Here is a 17,964-nt window from a genome sequence, read left to right as displayed (position 1 = left end):
CCGTGCCTCCGCCTACTCCGTGTGTGTGTGTGTTTGCAGCTGATCTGTCTCGAGGCGGGAAACAGCTGGTTGGAATCAAGGCGCGACCCCAGAGGCTGTTTTCCACAAAGCAGACACAACACAAAGAACAATGTGGTAACAACACGTTATGTCAGACTGGACTGTGTGAAATGAAGTGTCGCATCAAACTTGGATAATAATATTTATAATAACGTTATTATTATCATTAACATGCCTTTTTTTTGGTCTTTTTATGAAACGTTCAATTAGGCAAATTATTAATTTAACTTTTGTGAGTGACAATTAGCCCTCACAAAATGTATCAAATTACACTAATGGTAATAATAACAATTCAATTTAAATGAGTTTTATTGGCATGAGAAATCATATGTTTACATTGCCAAAGCAAGTGTCAAAATATAATAAAAACAATTTAAGAAGAACATGGGGAAAGTGTACATTTGAAGGGGGTACAGCATTGTGTTAAACAGAGCTATGTCACATTGTGTCGTTATATTACAGGCTATACATCTTTTTGAAACAAATGGCAGTAATCCTTTGCAGTCACTTTTGGGACAGTTAGCAGCATTTTTCTCAAAACTATTTAAATATACCTAAAAACTCAGATTAAGAATGTGTTTTAAGGTAGCAGCTCTGTTTAGTAGTTCTAGAGGTCTACTGGGTACAGATAGTGCAGGAACAATCATGGTTAGTAGTCCTTAGGTCATAAAAATAAAACTAATAAACTAGCTTTCAAGTCAAGACTACATTGATTTGGACATACATATGTCAAATGGTTAATTATTGGTGACTGATGTTGGTTATTAAGTAACCATTGTATTTGGTTCACACACACACACACGCACGCGCACGCACGCACGCACGCACGCACGCACGCACACACACACACACACACACACACACACACACACACACACACACACACACACACACACACACACACACACACACACACACACACACACACACACAGGAAACAACTGCACTAAGTGGAAGTGATTATTGTTGCTTTGTAAGGTCTTGCAAACAATGTTACATGCTTGTTTTATTGTATAGCTACCTGCCTTATGCTTGTGTACTAAACTGCATGTCATTAACGGTATATAATGCCTATCATGTGTAATGCTTGCTGTGCTTGTAAGTAGTGGGTGTGTTGGATGTGTGGTGCTTGCTTTGACATTTAATGTGTTTTTAGCCTCTATCCACCTTCCCTCAAGAGACTTTGCCTTTTGTCAGGCCACCATTGTAAATAAGAATTAGTTCCTAATGTCTTGCCTGGATAAAGGTTAAATAATAATACTGCGCTGCAATGAGTCAATGCTGGCATTTTAAGAAGGAAAGAGAACAAAGAGGAAGAGGAGACAAATGAAAAATAACAGGAGGATAATGTATCAGAAATGCAGGCAGGGCCATCAGCAGAACTGTCCAGATCAAAACTGTCATTAAACCATGAAGCCCTGTCTCTAAAATTTCACACAGCACAATGCCTGAGTATAACATGTTCATTCTGCATCATGTCTTGAACTCACCACTTTTAGACCCAATGGCTTGCCGTCGCGATCATGTTGAGCTACCCGGAGAAATGGGAAAAATAAGAGGTGCGGCTTCACGCTAACAGGGTTGCACTATAATAAGCATTTTCCAACTACAAGAAGGTGATAGAAACCGCAACACATTTGTTAGCTAAATGAACCTGACCATAATTCTGACCACCTTGAGGCATCTTAGCATTTCTACTCACCTGGGCCTAGTTTAATTTGCATGGTGGTAGCATGTATTACTGATTTATTATGAATTTTTAAATTTCAAAACTAAAGGTTGCATTAGGTTGCATATAGGACTGGACCTACTCTGTATGTGTGATGTTTTATTTTCATGCATGGGAAGACATAATTCCTTGTGGGAAGAAAACAATAACAATTAAAATATATTTTAGATCAAGTGTTTATAATTCCCACATAGCGCAGTAGCTGTGTGAGCATAAGTATGTACATTCTGCATCAGCCAGAACTCATATCAGACAACCATGGACAGGTCATGATCTTGATAAGTGAGAACCCAGAGATTGCTTCACACAATGACTTGGGCAATCACCATCGTTGCATGTAAAGGCACATTTCAAACTAAAAAGAAATTCTACCATCAAGATACAATCCAGGGAATTTGTGTACTTCATCATGATGACAAACGGGATGTCTTATTTGTGTTATTTATTTATAAAGATTGATTGCTTAATTTTTCATTTTGATGCCCTGTGATGCCCAATTTTTCTAAACATTTGTCTAGATCAATGCATCTTCACACATGAAGATGCATTGTAGCGAGTTTGGTGTCAATATAAAATATAAAATCAAATCGTGAGGTTGTTCCAAAGTCTATAGGAGCCCTTAAGTCTTTGAAATAGTCAGAAGGGCCATACCATTTGGGGGCGGCGGTAGCTTAGTGGGTAGAGAGGTCGTCCGGTAATGAGAAGGTCACTGGTTCGCTTGCCGGCCTGCCTCAAGACACTTAATCCCTAACAGCTCTCCTTGAGCGCTCTTCATGACCATCTGAGCAGCCAGCAGCTGGATGAAGCAGGAACTGAATTTCCTCTCAGGATGAATGAAAAAAAAAAAAAAATCTAGATAGCAGAGAATTACAGTGCTCTGGTCCAAAAAGAGTTAAAAGTTCTGATCAGTAGAAGGGCAGTGCTTTGTAAGTAAGTAGTCAAATATTTAAATAAATGAACAGTGAAGGGAGGCTAAAATTGAGATGATGTTGGGCTGTATGTTCTGTCCTCTGACCACTAGATGGTAGAGAACACATATCTACAGCATGAATGTCTCAATGGAGTTCAGCCACTGTTCATTCTCAATATCCCCCCATTATGCCAGTTGCTCCTACATGCAGTTCTGCTACAGCCCTCAGTTCTTTTAAATGAAAGCTAAATTAAATTAAAGCCTATTTTTCCATGAATTTCTTCTCCACTGTAATTTTGTTCTCTTATTTTTCAGTTTTAATTTAACTTCTTTCTTTTTATAATTGCATTCAAATGTCCTTTTATTGTGTAATTTAGTGTGTGCACTGTTTTAATGCTCTGTGTCTCAATGCTTAATGTTTTGTGTAAAGTACTTAGAATTGCCATGTTGTTGAAATGTACTATACAAATAAACTTGTCCTGCTCTCTCTGCAGTATCTTGGTGGCTCAGTGTTACAGGGATGACACAGTCCCCTTCATTTCCAGCAGCATTGTCGGCCTGGAGAACTGCTACCATGGGTGCTACCATACTCTGTTCTTCCACGCGCTGGCAGTAATGACACTCAGCCTCTTCTAAGGGTTGTTGAGACAGGACATCAGTGTTACCATGGAGACGGCCCGCCAGTCTCGCCGTTCAAAGCCCCCTCGAAGTCTGCTGCGTGGGTGAGGAGGTCGGTGAGGAAGACCACACATCATCAGTTATAGGGGATGTTGGCCAAGACCCTCTTCATCAGTCGTTCAAAGAGGCCAAAGGACATACCTTAAACTGCCACAGCCCTTGAACAATGGAGAGGGCGGATTTGGGGATGGGCCTCAGGGGACAGCTCCTCTTGCCGGTACCCGCTCAGTGAAGTCAAGCCCGGCTGTACAGACTGCCCGCTGACGGGTTTAGCACTCTAGAGATGGCTGGTTGGGCTGGCATCATTCATGGTCCCCTTATCAGCTGGCATAGCGCTCTGAGGGGCTGGCTGGGCTGATGTGGCAGTGCCTTCTCCGGCTGCTGCCGTGGATAGAAGCACAAACTGCCCGAGGCTGAATGCTGGCATGGTTAGCTCTCCTCCCTCAGCAATGCAGATGGTCTCTAAGCCCTGATATAGGCGGGCCCTGAGCACAATCACAATGGCTCCTCAGGAATTGAGTAGGTGCAAACCAATGATGCACGCATCTTTCATGCCAGCCAGCCAGAACTCGTGATGCAGGATCTTACTGGACACAGCTATGCAGAGAGACCCCTTTCCTCTCATCAGGGCGTGCCCCCCACCGTCACAGATCAAATCTGTTTCATTGTCGGTGACCAAAACTGGAACAGAGAGTTGTGGGTGTCAGCCAGGGTCCGGGGTTGGACCACTGAGAGAAGCTCCCGTGTCAATGAGGCTTGGCACTGGATGCTGTTCAGGTCACAGTTTAACCGCTTGAACCCTATAGCTTCCCTATTCTGGGGGGAACATTCGTCCCAAAAAGCAGAGCTACAAGCTTGCGATGCATTGCAAGCTTGTAGATCGGCTATTTTTGGCAAAGAGATTTGGTGTAGACTAGAGGAAAAAAAGAGCGGACCAAGTAGGGGGCCAACTCTGTTCACTAGTATATCCATTTAGCTTGGCCTATCCCTATCCAACCGAGCCTGTGCTCAATGAGATGAGAGGTGATGATGCCCTTCTGTAGTTTATCAGTGACGATGGTTGGGGAACAGAGGTGCCACGGGGTTAGGCAGTGATGCGCCATATATCCTGGATCTGCATCGCAGCCAGACTAGAGGCCTCTTCATTGTTCTCTCTTGTGTATGGTGGGGGAGACTGGAGATGCCTACTGCACTGTCTCATCGCTAATCACCTCATCGACCACCCACTCAGCTTTTACTCAAGCATGGGTATTCGGAGTCCAACTGGTGGCATGTACAATTGTTTTGGCCTGTTTTGCTTCTCTTCTTCTCGTGGAATGTCTATGTGCTGTACAGGTGCATGTGCTCCTGAAGATGGTCGGAGCATAATCCCCAAATAAGAGCCTCAGAATCAATTCTTCTTGGGCTGGAACGAGGGACAACCATGCTGCGTCAGGAGCCACATATCTCACAGTTATATAGTATTTCTCATTTTGTATTACTGTATATTTATATTCTGTAGGTCTATTTACTCTTATAATGGTTGTGTTTTTTGTCAACAAAGTCAAATTAGTTGTGTGTTGGATTCCATGTCCTTGGTCAATAAAATAAATAATTCTAAATTCGATTGTATGCCTACATTTGATTATAGCCTACACATACAGTAGACTGTTTTCCACAAAGAAACTTGGCAACTATTAAAGGCATCTCAACCCAATTGTCCACTAAAAGCACCACTGTTGCGCTATTATATTGGAAACATTTACTCCATGCATAAAATGAATTATAATAGGCCTCTGATGGACATGAAGTTGGCAGACTGAGAATACAGAGGGGAGCTGGGGAGTGGGTGGACTGGCACCGTGCCTGACAGCCATGGTAAATTGGTGTTGTCCTTATGAGACGTCCATGGGTGTCAGTCAGTGGTGTGACTTGTGTGTGTTGTGATGCAACAACCTCTGGAGATCTAAAGATGTATATTATGAGACCAGGAAAGCATCTGTGTCATTTTACAAAAAAAGCAAAAAAAGCTAAAAAGCATTAATTTAAACTTTGGCTATTCAAAAATAGCAGATATACAAGCTCATGTCACTTTGTGCCGCGCGACGAGCTTGTAGATCTGCTATTTTTGAAAAATTGTGAAAATGTGTGCAAATCTTTGATTGTATATTCTTTTACAGCGAACATTTTAAACTCAAATCTTTGCTTCTGGAGGTCCCTGGAACTAAATATTTTGAGATGAGATCAGCGGTCAAATACATATCGTTTTGGGGGTCCTTGACATGAAAAAGTTTGAGCACCACTGATATAAGAACATAAGTTTTTCAGAAAACTGTTGGGATTTAGAAGGACTTAATGGATTATTGTACTTTGGTACACAGGGAGAGAGTGAGCACAATCCCTTCATGTGAGTCAACAGCTGGAAGTTAGAGGAGGTGCATCTGTATGCTGGCATCTCTCTCTCTCTCTCTCTCTCTCTCTCTCTCTCTCTCTCTCTCTCTCTCTCTCTCTCTCTCTCTCTCTCTCTCTCTCTCTCTCTCTCTCTCTCTCTCTCTCTCTCTCTCTCTCTCTCTCTCTCTCTCTCTCTCTCTCTCTCTCTCTCTCTCCCATCTCAACACCAGACTGACCGCCCACTGAAGACCCAGTTGACTAGCGTCGCAACTGAGCGATGCACCTCCAAAGCATATATCTCTTTTTTTTTACCAGGAATTTGAAATATGCTACAGCATTTAACTGACATTTTCCTACATTTTTCCAATCAGTCTTGTCACAACAAGTTTACTTTAGCCCATCGTTAATGTACTAGACGACGTTTTCGGTTTCATATCTGAAAACTGACGATATTCGCAAAAGGCACTTACAGTTCTTTAGAAACAGACATACCGGTAAAAACGATTCTTTGTGGCGTGGATTGGATGAAAACCAAAACAAATCGCCGTATTTTATCAGCCGATTTTTAAAGGACAACTATATCTGCGATGGTTCCGGAGAAGACACGTACAAACTCGACTTGAATAGCCGATCTGTGCCAGGCGTTTGTGAGAAGTGACCGGAGAGGACGAGACTATCCCAAAGCTGTTGAGTGGAGACTGTCTTATTACACAAGGTAAACATGATGATGATGATGATGATTGATCTGGTTTGTCTTGTCTGCAGGCTAAACGCAGATTTGCATCCAACCAGGGGCGTTTTTGGTAGCTGTCTGCCTGTCACAATTATTACATAATCGTAATAGCAATTACTTGAGATAATCGCAATTGTTTTTTGCATAATCGTTTCCATGTTGAAAAATGTTTTCACTGTTCATTTTCAAATATTAAAAAAGCCGAAATAGCAGATCTACAAGCTTACAAGGCATCACGAAGTATGTATACAATTATTAAATGTCAATTATTTCTTTGTCTATTTAAGTTATTTGTCATATCTGCCCTGTGTATTTTTTTATTACAAGGCTAAAAGGCGAACAGAAATTAAAAATGTATTCATATGTTCCAATGTTCAACGCCAAACACACAATTAAATCGTTAATCGCAATTATTTGAGTGACAATCGTCAACTTAAATTTGTAATCGTGACAGCCCTCCTTGTCTGTCAGTCTGCCCGTCTGTGTCTTGCCATTCTCGTTCTTGTTATGCAGCATAGATAGATAACTGTCATTATAAGGCAGGCATAGACATGCAGTATGTTTGCATTTTTGTTAAGTGCTATCATGTGTTGATACAGCACATGTAGTAGGCCTATAGGCTATGCATGTCCTACTGAGTTGTGTGACCATGTGTTTGTGTGTGCATGTGTCTGTGTATATAGGTTGCACTGTGTGGTTGTCTATGCATAAATTATATCCTCTTGTGGAGGAGGATACTAGGCCTACCTAATGAATAACAATGTTCACACATACCTTCACTGGAAAATCTGTAGCTAAGGCTTAGTTACAGATTTTCCTGTGAAGGTTTGTGTGAACATGTGTGATTAGCTTGACTCTCCAACCTGTGCATTTGGGTGAAATTATTGATCAGGTTTCCATGTGTGTGACAGTTGTGATTTAGGCAGGGGGGTGGGGTGACTGTCAGGTGAGGATGGCTCCAGAAACTGTCATGGTTCGATCAGTGACAATCTCGTTTCTGTCGGTCTGTGACTGACATTCCAAGAGCATCACAGTATACAGGCTAGTCTCTGACTCAGAAAGCACTTTATGGATTAGGTGCAGTTGAGGTGAGTCTGGCTATTAGAGTCTCACACATCAAAGCACATGCATGGACACGCACGCACACACACACGCACGCACGCACGCACGCACGCACGCACGCACGCACGCACGCACGCACGCACGCACGCACGCACGCACGCACGCACACGCACACGCACACACACACACACACACACACCATCAATCCATTGCTGCCCCTCTCTCATGGATAATAACACCTAATGATTTATGCTCTGTCATAGGACAGTGTTGCGCACCTGAACTAGCAAATCTATAAACTCATGACCCGCAACACCGTTTTACGACAAAGTATAAATCAGGCCAAAGGCTCCCCAAACACGTTCTCTGCAGTCACTGAAACCCTTGTATCTTGACTCTTGGTGATTTTCCTGATTTGAACAAATAGGGTTTACTCCATCTTTTTTGTCTTCCACTACAGCAAGTTTCACGAGTCTATAGGGCCCAGTGAAATCACAAAAAAGCACAGATCTGAAAACAAGGTAATTCTAAAGCAGTGGTTCTCAATGTAGGGTCCAGGGACCCTCTGAGTTCCTTGAGGTTCCAACCCTTACAGGTAGCCTAGGTAACTCTGAGAGTGTACAAACGAAACCAAATGGACCCTTACAGGCCTTTAACTCTGAGAGTTCATTTGTACACTCTCAGAGTCACGGGGGTCCTTAAAACTAAAAAGTTTGAGAACCACCGTTCTAAAGGGACTGAAAAGTTTTTTTGTTTTTTTTAATGGATGCAAGTTCTTTTCTCTGTGATTCCACAGCTGTGATATCATTGCTGTCGGGTGGAAACCTCATATTATGTTGAAAACTGTTACTTTTCACAATTCAAATTGAAAAGGAACAAAAATAGCCAATCTACAAGCTCAAAACGCATCGATACGACGCATTGTGAGCTTGAAGGCTATTTTGGGGAAAGTTTTGTATGACACAGTAGAATGACGAAGTAGGGCATTGATTTACGGGGGGAAAAACTGTAAAAAGTTAAAATATGGAGATAAGAGGTTTCTGCCCGACAGCTGTGATATGCAGGTTGCAGTGCTGTTGCATCAGGCTGTTTCCTGAAGGTGGACACACTCACACGCTCGCTCGCTCACACACACACACACACACACACACACACACACACACACACACACACACACACACACTCACTCAACTGAACTCAACTCACGGATGGACTCTTGAAGGGGTTTTCAGAGCCAAGCTCACTTTTCCTGTGTTGTTGTTGGGTGTGTCGGCCCGTTACAGTCATATGTAGCCCCCCCCCCCCCTCTCTGCTCTCAAATCCACCCGCGCACACTGTCTGTTCTGAAGGGAGGGACAGGGTGGGAGGCCTGCTCTCTGTGTGTGTGTGTGTGTGTGTGTGTGTGTGTGTGTGTGTGTGTGTGTGTGTGTGTGTGTGTGTGTGTGTGTGTGTGTGTGTGTGTGGCGCACGCACATCTGTGTGTGTTTGTGTGTTTCAAAATATGGTGTTTGCATCGGACCCCCCCACAATGAAAAAAGACGAAGAAAGAAAGAAGATAAATATGATACAAATATAAAGACTAAAAAGTGAAAGAAGCGATAGCAGATAGCACACAGCAGACAGCAAAGGAGTGAGGAGAGCACACTGTAAAATCCCTATTACTGTTGCCACTGTTATCACTGTTAATTTATATATTTTGTGGTTAAATCAACGCTTTTACAGTGCAGGAGAGTTGAAGGTAGGGTAAGTGTTTTTTTTGTTAAAAGTTTAAAGCTCTATGTTGTGAAAGTAATCATTGCTATAGAGTGTCTGTTCAGTAACAGGGGTCTCCCTGTCTCTCCAGCTCTTTAATAAAGAGAAAATAATTTCTTAGGTGGGTTGCCAATCAGGAGAGAATACCCATTTATCAGCTTCAGTTTTATAGTGCTCCAGTTCCAATTATGTCTGCCCATTTCTTTTTGTCATGACTTCCAATTTCAGTTATTTATCCTGTATCCTGTATGAGTTGTCTCTCCTGATTGGAAATGTATGTCGGCCTGAAAATGCGTTTTCTTTTTAGGAGCTGGAGAGATAGATTAGAGACCCCTGTTACTGAACAAACACTCTGTAGCAGTGATTGCTATCAGAATATAGAGCTATTCAACACTTATTTTAACAAAGAAAAATCACTTACCCAACCTATAACAGGATTCTGCTGATGGTTTTCACCCACAATGCACAGCACTTAACCCTCAGTGGGTGCATGTAGCACTCCCAGGTAAGGCTGGGCAATTAACCGAAAATATATCGAAACCGATATTTAGAACCAATAACCAAAACAACTTAATCTTGCTTAAGTAGGTTAATCAATTCATCGAGAGGCAGGTTTTTCCCCCCTTATATACCAACAAATTGACTAAATTAGTCTGATTAACCACTTAACCCTGTAAGTATTATACTTCGTTGCACAATGATAGCATAAAAACATTGCGAAAAATCGTAATCGAAGCAAACGTTTGAAATAATCGTGATATTGATTTGAAGTCATATCGTCCAGCCCTACTCCCAGGGTGCAGCAAGGCCTTAAAATTCCCACTGGCTGCAGGGGTATAAGCCCTGTTGTCTCAGTACTTTCTCTGGTGTTTGTACATGAGAGTTCAGTGGGTTCAGCCCAGCCGTAAAAAAAAAAAAAGCACCACTCCCCATGTCTCCCCTGCAGCAGAGAGGCAAGAGTAACGGGCCCCCATACGCGAGGAGGGTGGGGCTGCGATTGGAGGGAAGGAGAAGGCCTTATACTTCGGCTCTCCTCTCCTCTCCTCTCCTCTCCTCTCCTCTCCTCTCCTCTCCTCTCCTCTCCTCTCCTCTCCTCTCCTCTCCTTGGCTGGGTCTGGCTGGCTGGCTGTGGTGTCGTGCTTGGGCCCAGCCCTGGACCAGGCATTCATTTTTCTCTTCTTAGACTCTAACCGCTAACTAACCACCGGCTCCCTGGTCCTCCCCCCCTCTCCCATCCTAGGAATTTCTCATTCACGTCCTCTCCCGCACCCCCCTCTCCCCATCTCTCTCTTCTTTGCTGTTTTACATACACGCTTAAAGAACAAAACAACTGCAGCCACATATTGTTTTGCCTGCATACATTTACAAACACACATACATAGACAGGCACGCACAGCCTTGCGCATACTTACAGTATACATACCTGCCAGGCAGAATTATCTCCTATACGCATACACATTGAACAACAATGAACAGAGCCACACACACACACACACACACACACACACACACACACACACACACACACACACACACACACACACACACACACACACACACACATTCACATTCACACATTTTCATATAGGCCCTCTGTCAGGCACATAAAATCCTACTCAGTGTTAATTTACGGGTCCACTGTCCTCAGAGTTCAATGAACATTGAGGACATTTTACAGTGAGCATGTGGCAGCTACCTGTGGGAGCACACACACACACACACACACACACACACACACACACACACACACACACACACACACACACACACACACACACACACACACACACACACACACACACACAAACGTTCCCCTCTTCCTTCTTCTCTTTTCCATTATCCTCCCGAGAGCCATGCACCCGTGTGTTCATTTCCAAAACAAACACAGACAGAATTCCGCGAACCTTACCACGAACCCCCCCCCCCCCCACCCACCACCTCTTCTTCTCACTCTCTCTTCCTCCCTAATGCTTAAAGTGGGGTCCTTGAGGGGGTTCCAGGGGGTCCCCAGCTAAATGAGTTAATGTAGCATAACAGTTAAACCACTTTAACACAATAGTACTTCGGCTATTCAAAAACGATGACACACATTGTGAGCTAAAATAGTAGATCTGCTTTTTGAACCTTTTTCTTTTTTAATCTTGGGAAAATGTATTCATTTATAAACCTTTTAACGCAAACCGTCTCTTCTGGGGATCAATGGCACAACATATTCTGAGATTTTGGTCCGCGTCCAAATAATATAAATATTCCGGGGTCCTTGACATTAACGTTTGAGAACCACTGGCTTAATTTATTCTACGAAAGCAGCAGATCTACAAGCTCACAAAGCTTTGCATCGCGTTCGCGTTGCGATGCCACACATTGTGAGCTTGTGCATTGGCTATATTCGACACGCAACATTGTCGTACGATGAATTATAAATCAGGGCTAACGCTCCCACACTCTCCTCTTAACGTCTCCCTTGCTCAATCGCACCTCCTCGGGGGTCTGTATCGGAAGACGGGGCATTTTTCTAGGGGCCACGAGAACCTCAAACAAAATACTGACCCCCTGGAAAAAAAAAAATCAAGAGAGGGAGTGGAAAAGAAAAAAAAGCATAAAGGGAGAAAAACAGGATATGAGAGGAAGAAAAAAAAAAATGTCTCAGGGAAAAGGAGGGAAATACGAGTGCAAAGAAGAAGGAGTCGGCCGTCAGGAGGAGGGTGTAGGCTTTTAGAAATGGACCGCGTCCACCTCGCTCCCTCCCCAGGCCTGGCTCGGCGGAACAAAGGACAGACTGTCAGCTCTTGCCTCCTTTTTCATCATCATCCGCAGTCCCTGTTCTCATTGCTCTTCTCATTTCATCTCTGACGTTGGCCTGTTGCATGGTGGCAAAACTCCCTGCAAAGTTTTCCACTGTTCCCGATTCTAGCTTTTCCCCCCTATCTATCTATCTATCTATCTATCTATCTGTCTGTCTGTCTGTCTGTCTGTCTGTCTGTCTGTCTGTCTGTCTGTCTGTCTGTCTGTCTGTCTGTCTGTCTGTCTGTCTGTCTGTCTGTCTGTCTGTCTGTCTGTCTGTCTGTCTGTCTGTCTGTCTGTCTGTCTGTCTGTCTGTCTGTCTGTCTGTCGATCTATCTATATATGTATGTTATCTTATCTTGTATTCTTTCGTTTTGGTAAGAGGTGGGACAAACCCTACACATTTTAACCCCAATTAGGCTACACGGCTATGCTGTCACGCACAGAATTCCGAAGTTGAGGGTGAAATTGTTGCATAAGTTGAAGCACCACATTCTGCAAATTGCTAAGAATGACCACTTAGCACTTACTTTAAAGTAAGAGTTAAAAGAGTCTGAAGGAACTGGAAGTGTTGCAATGTTTGTTCACCTGCGCTGTGACTTCCCCTCGGGCAGAAATGCCTCTAAGTTAACATTTAGGTCATGTAATACTGAAACCCTCCACTCAAGCCAATTTGGTGTTTTATATTTGGTGTTTTATTAAATTGTTTCACGCAGGGTGGCAGCTCACGGCGAAGCAAAAAATCTGAAGTGTTGATTTAACTGTGAGAGTAATGTGCGTCCATTTTTACGCTCTGGGTTTAGCTGGGTTCTGTACTGCCTGTGGCATACAGTAGTTGTGCTGCCAGTCTCTGTTAATGTCTGTCCCAAAGTTATTGTTTTACTGTCTGTTGTCTGTATCCTCCTTATTATCCAAGTATTCAGTTGGAGCTGCGATTTCTCCAACGTCTCTCTGTTTCTCTGTGTATCTGTCTCTCTGTGTGTGTCTCTCTCTCTCTCTCTCTCTCTCTCTCTCTCTCTCTCTCTCTCTCTGTCTCTCTCTCTCTGTCTCGCTCTCTCCTTCTCCCTCCATCGTTGCTGTCGGGTGGAAACCTTGTATGTCCAAAACAGTTCCTTTTTATTATTATTTTAAAAACTATTTAGTTAAAATAGCTGATCTACAAGCTCACAATCGTGAGGTGTTGTGAGCTTTTAGATCGGCTATTTCCACTACTTTTGTGCGACACTCTTGTATGATGAAGTAGGGCACTCATTTATGAAAAAACATAAAAAGTTAAAATATGGAGATGAGAGGTTTTCTGTCCGACAGCAACGTTATGCAGGGAGACTGGAAGTACTGCATACAGTACAGCTGGGACTGGTTATTATTTACTGGCTTGGCTCACGTGGGCCACACATGCACACGTACGTACGTACGTACATACACACAAGCACATGTGCACTTATGCAGACACTTATGCACACACACATGCGCGCGCATAGACACGCACACACATGCACACACACACACACACACACACACACACACACACACACACACACACACGTAACTACGGACTATTTCGCAGTGGAAACAAATTGGGTGAATCTACTCTGCACATAGGAATGTGAGGCGCATATGTTTGTGTGTTTGAGGTCTGGATGACAGAGCACAAGAATGAGAGAGAGACAGACAGAAAGAAAGGGAGAACGAGAGAGAGAATTCTGGGATGCAGACTGCTGTGGGTCTGGCTCTGTCTAGGGAAATGAATTCCTGACAATGAGGGTTCAAAGCTCTCTCTCTCTCTCTCTCTCTCTCTCTCTCTCTCTCTCTCTCTCTCTCTCTCTCTCTCTCTCTCTCTCTCTCTCTCTCTCTCTCTCTCTCTCTCTCTCTCTCTCTCTCTCTCTCTCTCTCTCTCTCTCTCTCTCTCTCTCTCTCTCTCTCTCTCTCTCTCTCTCTCTCTCTCTCTCTCTCTCTCTCTCTCTCCCTCCCTCCCTCCCTCCCACCACTCACTGACGCTTCCCTACGCTCAGATTTTATAACGAGAGGCCTCCTCCTTTCCTCCCCTATTGTTTTTATCTTGTATTTACTATCATTCTCCCCTCCTTCCTCTGTTACCCGCTTGACCCCATCGTACGACAAAGTATAAAACTGGGTTTAAGTGTTTAAAAACAATCTCCGATTCTTTTCGGTATCCCTGGATCTCTCATCTGATATCTCTGTTTTTCTCCACCTTTTCTCACCCTCTCTCTCTCTCCCCATGTGCGTACATAGGGAGGCGGTTTGGATGAAAGCGGCAGGGAGGGGTTTGGAAGACTGACAGAGTGAAGACAGGAGAGAGGGATGTAGGGAGTGAAAGGTGGAAGTAGAGCAGGCAGAGGAGTGAAGCAGTATTTGTGTTGACTTTGTCTGCTTGCCAAGCGCTGGGCTTTGGGGGTGGTGGTGGTGGGGGGTGGTGGGGACGGGGGGCATGAAAGAAAGGCCGGCGCGTCGGTGGAGTGGAGCTCTATCAAGAGATGGGAGGCCATGCATGAGGTCCGGGAGGAGGAAAAAGCGTAGGACGAAGAGAAAAGAGAATAAAAAGAGATAATTGTAGAGGATGGGGGCAGCGAAACAATCCGAGTGTGTTAACCCATTCAATCCGGGAACGCGTCTGTGTTCATTTTAGATTTGAGCTGTATAACCATTATTTTATACTTTGGCTATTCAAAACTAGCAGATATACAATGCGCTATGAGCTTGTATAGCTGCTAGTTTTGAATAGACAAAGACATCTCAAATGACACAGACGCGTTCCCGGATTGGGTTAAGGCAAGAGGGAAGGGAAAGAACAGAATTGTTTGCAAATATATGGACTGTATTGTAAGGGCTATCTAAGTATACTTAGGGGTCATTTTACTTTCCACACCACACAAAATATATTGATGGTACTGTAAATATCAGATTATTCACCTAATGCTTCTTGCCTTTGTCTACTACAACGTATTTTGAGTATACGATATCTTATATTCTGCAGTTAGCAGTACATTTGTTACAATTATACTATGTTGTAACATGCATTTTGGCTAACTGGCTTAATTGGTCTAGCTTCCAAAACAGATTTCCTAGGGTTGCTGGATTTTCATTTAGAGAAATTATCATTGCAAATGTATCAGTCCGACACCCACCTCAACTTTCAAGTTGTAAAACTGTTTCCTTTTTCAAACCCAGGAATAGAAGATAAGTTACTTAGCGTCTTACACAGTATATATATATTCATGTGTTTTGTCATTTAATTCCATGCTTCCATGCTGCAGATTTTCTTTCAGCTCTTCAGCGTCGAAGGTCTGCACATTTCCCACGTACTGTAGGAAGAGGATGATACTATGCATGTGCAGAGCTTCATACGAGAGTTCAAGCTTGTGGTGCAGAGAAAATTTAGGGTTAAGTCTGTACCTCTGTTACAACTGTAACAGCCCTACAGGGTAAACAAACTAGATTTTAAGCGCTTGCAAAACAGATTCACAAATTCACATGTAGCATTCTTTCACACTGCTGGCTGCCCCCCAGGCACTGATTGCTGTGGCTTCTTAAATATTTTGCCTCCTTCCTTTATCTTTTATCATTATGGCTACGGAAGAGTCCCAGAAATGGTTGGTTCTTGAGTAACAAAGTGATCCCCCCCCCCTCCTCCATGCTTGTGGTTTCCATCATTTATAAACCCAAGAACTCAAACCAGTCACCATGTAAAATGACCAGCCACTAATCTAAGCAAGAAGATTATGAATATTTCCAGAGCTAGACATTGATAAACTGCATCTCACAAATGGCAAACGGTAGGTAAGCCATGTTTAGGTGGGGCTGTCCTCTACCAGATCTCTGGTTGCCTCCCTGTAAAGTCATACCAACCTCCACGCCCTCTCCCCATAGCCAAAACTCTAAATCATGTCATGGTCAGGGCTGATGTTTGTGTCCCAGCCCTGACTCCCCCCCCCCTTCCCCAATCAACATGTTATTATACTGACCTCAGCCTGCAGAGAGACTGTACAACAGGGGGCTGCACAGTTTAACCACATGGACCCCAGCGTCTGGACATGTCATAATAGGCATGTGAAAACAGCCGATTTACGGCTATTTTCCCTATATTTGAAGTACGCCGAAGTATAAGTAAAAGGAAATTCAGTTTCAGCTTCACCCGGCTGATGGCTGCTCAGATGGTGATGATGGGGTGAGTGATGTTTGTGTTTGTGTGTGTGTGTGTGTGTGTGTGTGTGTGTGTGTGTGTGTGTGTGTGTGTGTGTGTGTGTGTGTGTGTGTGTTGTTTCGGGGGGTTGACAGGTGAGTTGGAAGATGTGAGGTACATACAACTATAACAGGCATTGATAGTTGAGTAGCTTCCAATACAGCAATACTCTAGGCGAATGCATGGATATAACACACACACGTGTGCACACACACACACACACACACACACACACACACACACACACACACACACACACACACACACACACACACACACACACACACACACAATCTTAACTCGTCCATAGACTCTACCCCAAGAAGAATGTGTCTCTCTCCTCACATCTGGTGCTCTCACCCCCAGCTTCCACCCAACCGCTCCATGTGTCATAATCCTGATATGCCAAGCCGAGGGATTTTGCCAATTCCTGTCACACACACACACACACACACACACACACACACACACACACACACACACACACACACACACACACACACACACACACACACACACACACACACACACACACACACACACACACACACACACACACAAACACACACACACACACACACACACAGCACATAATCTGATGCACACTACAATAGACACAGGAATTGGCACGCGTGCGCACACACACACATGCACGCGCATGCACCATGAAATCTGTCTGAGAAGCTAAACAGAGAAGCTTTGGGCATTACTGTATATCCCTGGGCAGCCTCTGGAGATGAAATTCAGTAACATTTTAAATAAGAAGTACTGTTGGTAGTCGTGGCTTATGGTCAGTATCAGCCAGGCAACAATGCGCTAGGCCAGGGAGATGGATTGCTGAGGTGGCACGCCACACCTACCATCAGCTCCCAGTACTTACCACACATCTTAGCTACCCAAGCCACACTACTCATAGTGCCTGGGGCTGTACCTAGAACCTTGTTATGGGCTCTATGCACAGCAGCCATATTGCAAAGAAATTGGGCCTCTTCCTTACTTCCTTCATAGGTGTTACCGATTATACTAATGATTCCATTCTGGTCAGAGTCAGGTTGCTGATATTGTGCATGTTGGCTCACTGGAAACACTCAAATTGGGGTCCAGGTACCGTCATTGCCCCTTGAGGGGGTTCCAAATGGACCCTTATATGGGGTGTAAGAGTTATGGGGGTCCTTGAAATTTTAAAGGTTTGAGAACCACTGTGCAACGCTAAATGGAACAGAGCCTTCATTAGTATCATTGGTAACACCTGTGAAGGAAGTAAGGAAGAGGTGGCTGCTGTGCATAGAGTCTATTCAAAGGCAAACGTTCTACAGACTGAGCTCAGGTTTTAAGCAAAAGCTGGTTAAATAATGATCAGCTCCAGCTGCACTGAAAGACAACAAACTGGCTTCTCTTCAGTGTCTAGTGTGTTGGTTTCTGAGAATTCAATCACGATTGGGAGGCGTACACAGTGAAATCCCCAGTGTTCAGGAGGAACAGAAAATAAGAAAAGACAGTTTTTGAAAATGGAGCGATATAAAAACACCCTGTCTTGGTACTTGCAACCCCCCCCCCCCCCCCCCTTCTCTCCCCAACAGTTAAGTAGTGAAGACGCCAGTGTCAGTGCGAGACACGCTGCAGGCACTATCAGCAACGATTGCAGACCAGGGCCTGAGAGTTGCATCACATAGCACTGCTGAGGG

General features: G+C 43.9%; 1 protein-coding gene across 1 annotated transcript in view; it reads left to right on the top strand.

Annotated features, from left to right (window-relative positions):
• Positions 1-5,991: 5,991 nt before the first annotated feature.
• Positions 5,992-17,964, top strand: part of glis2a (GLIS family zinc finger 2a) — a 33,711-nt gene continuing 21,738 nt past the window's right edge. Inside the window, exon 1 of the mRNA XM_084076495.1 lies at positions 5,992-6,462. The gene's annotated coding sequence lies outside the window, so the exon portion shown is untranslated. The remainder of the gene's footprint in view (positions 6,463-17,964) is intronic.

The sequence above is a fragment of the Gymnoscopelus microlampas genome (assembly GCF_963454915.1).
Source record: "Gymnoscopelus microlampas genome assembly, chromosome: 2".
Lineage (NCBI taxonomy): Eukaryota > Metazoa > Chordata > Actinopteri > Myctophiformes > Myctophidae > Gymnoscopelus > Gymnoscopelus microlampas.
The sequence above is the reverse complement of the archived record's forward strand: the minus strand, read 5'-3'. Positions and strand labels throughout refer to the sequence as shown.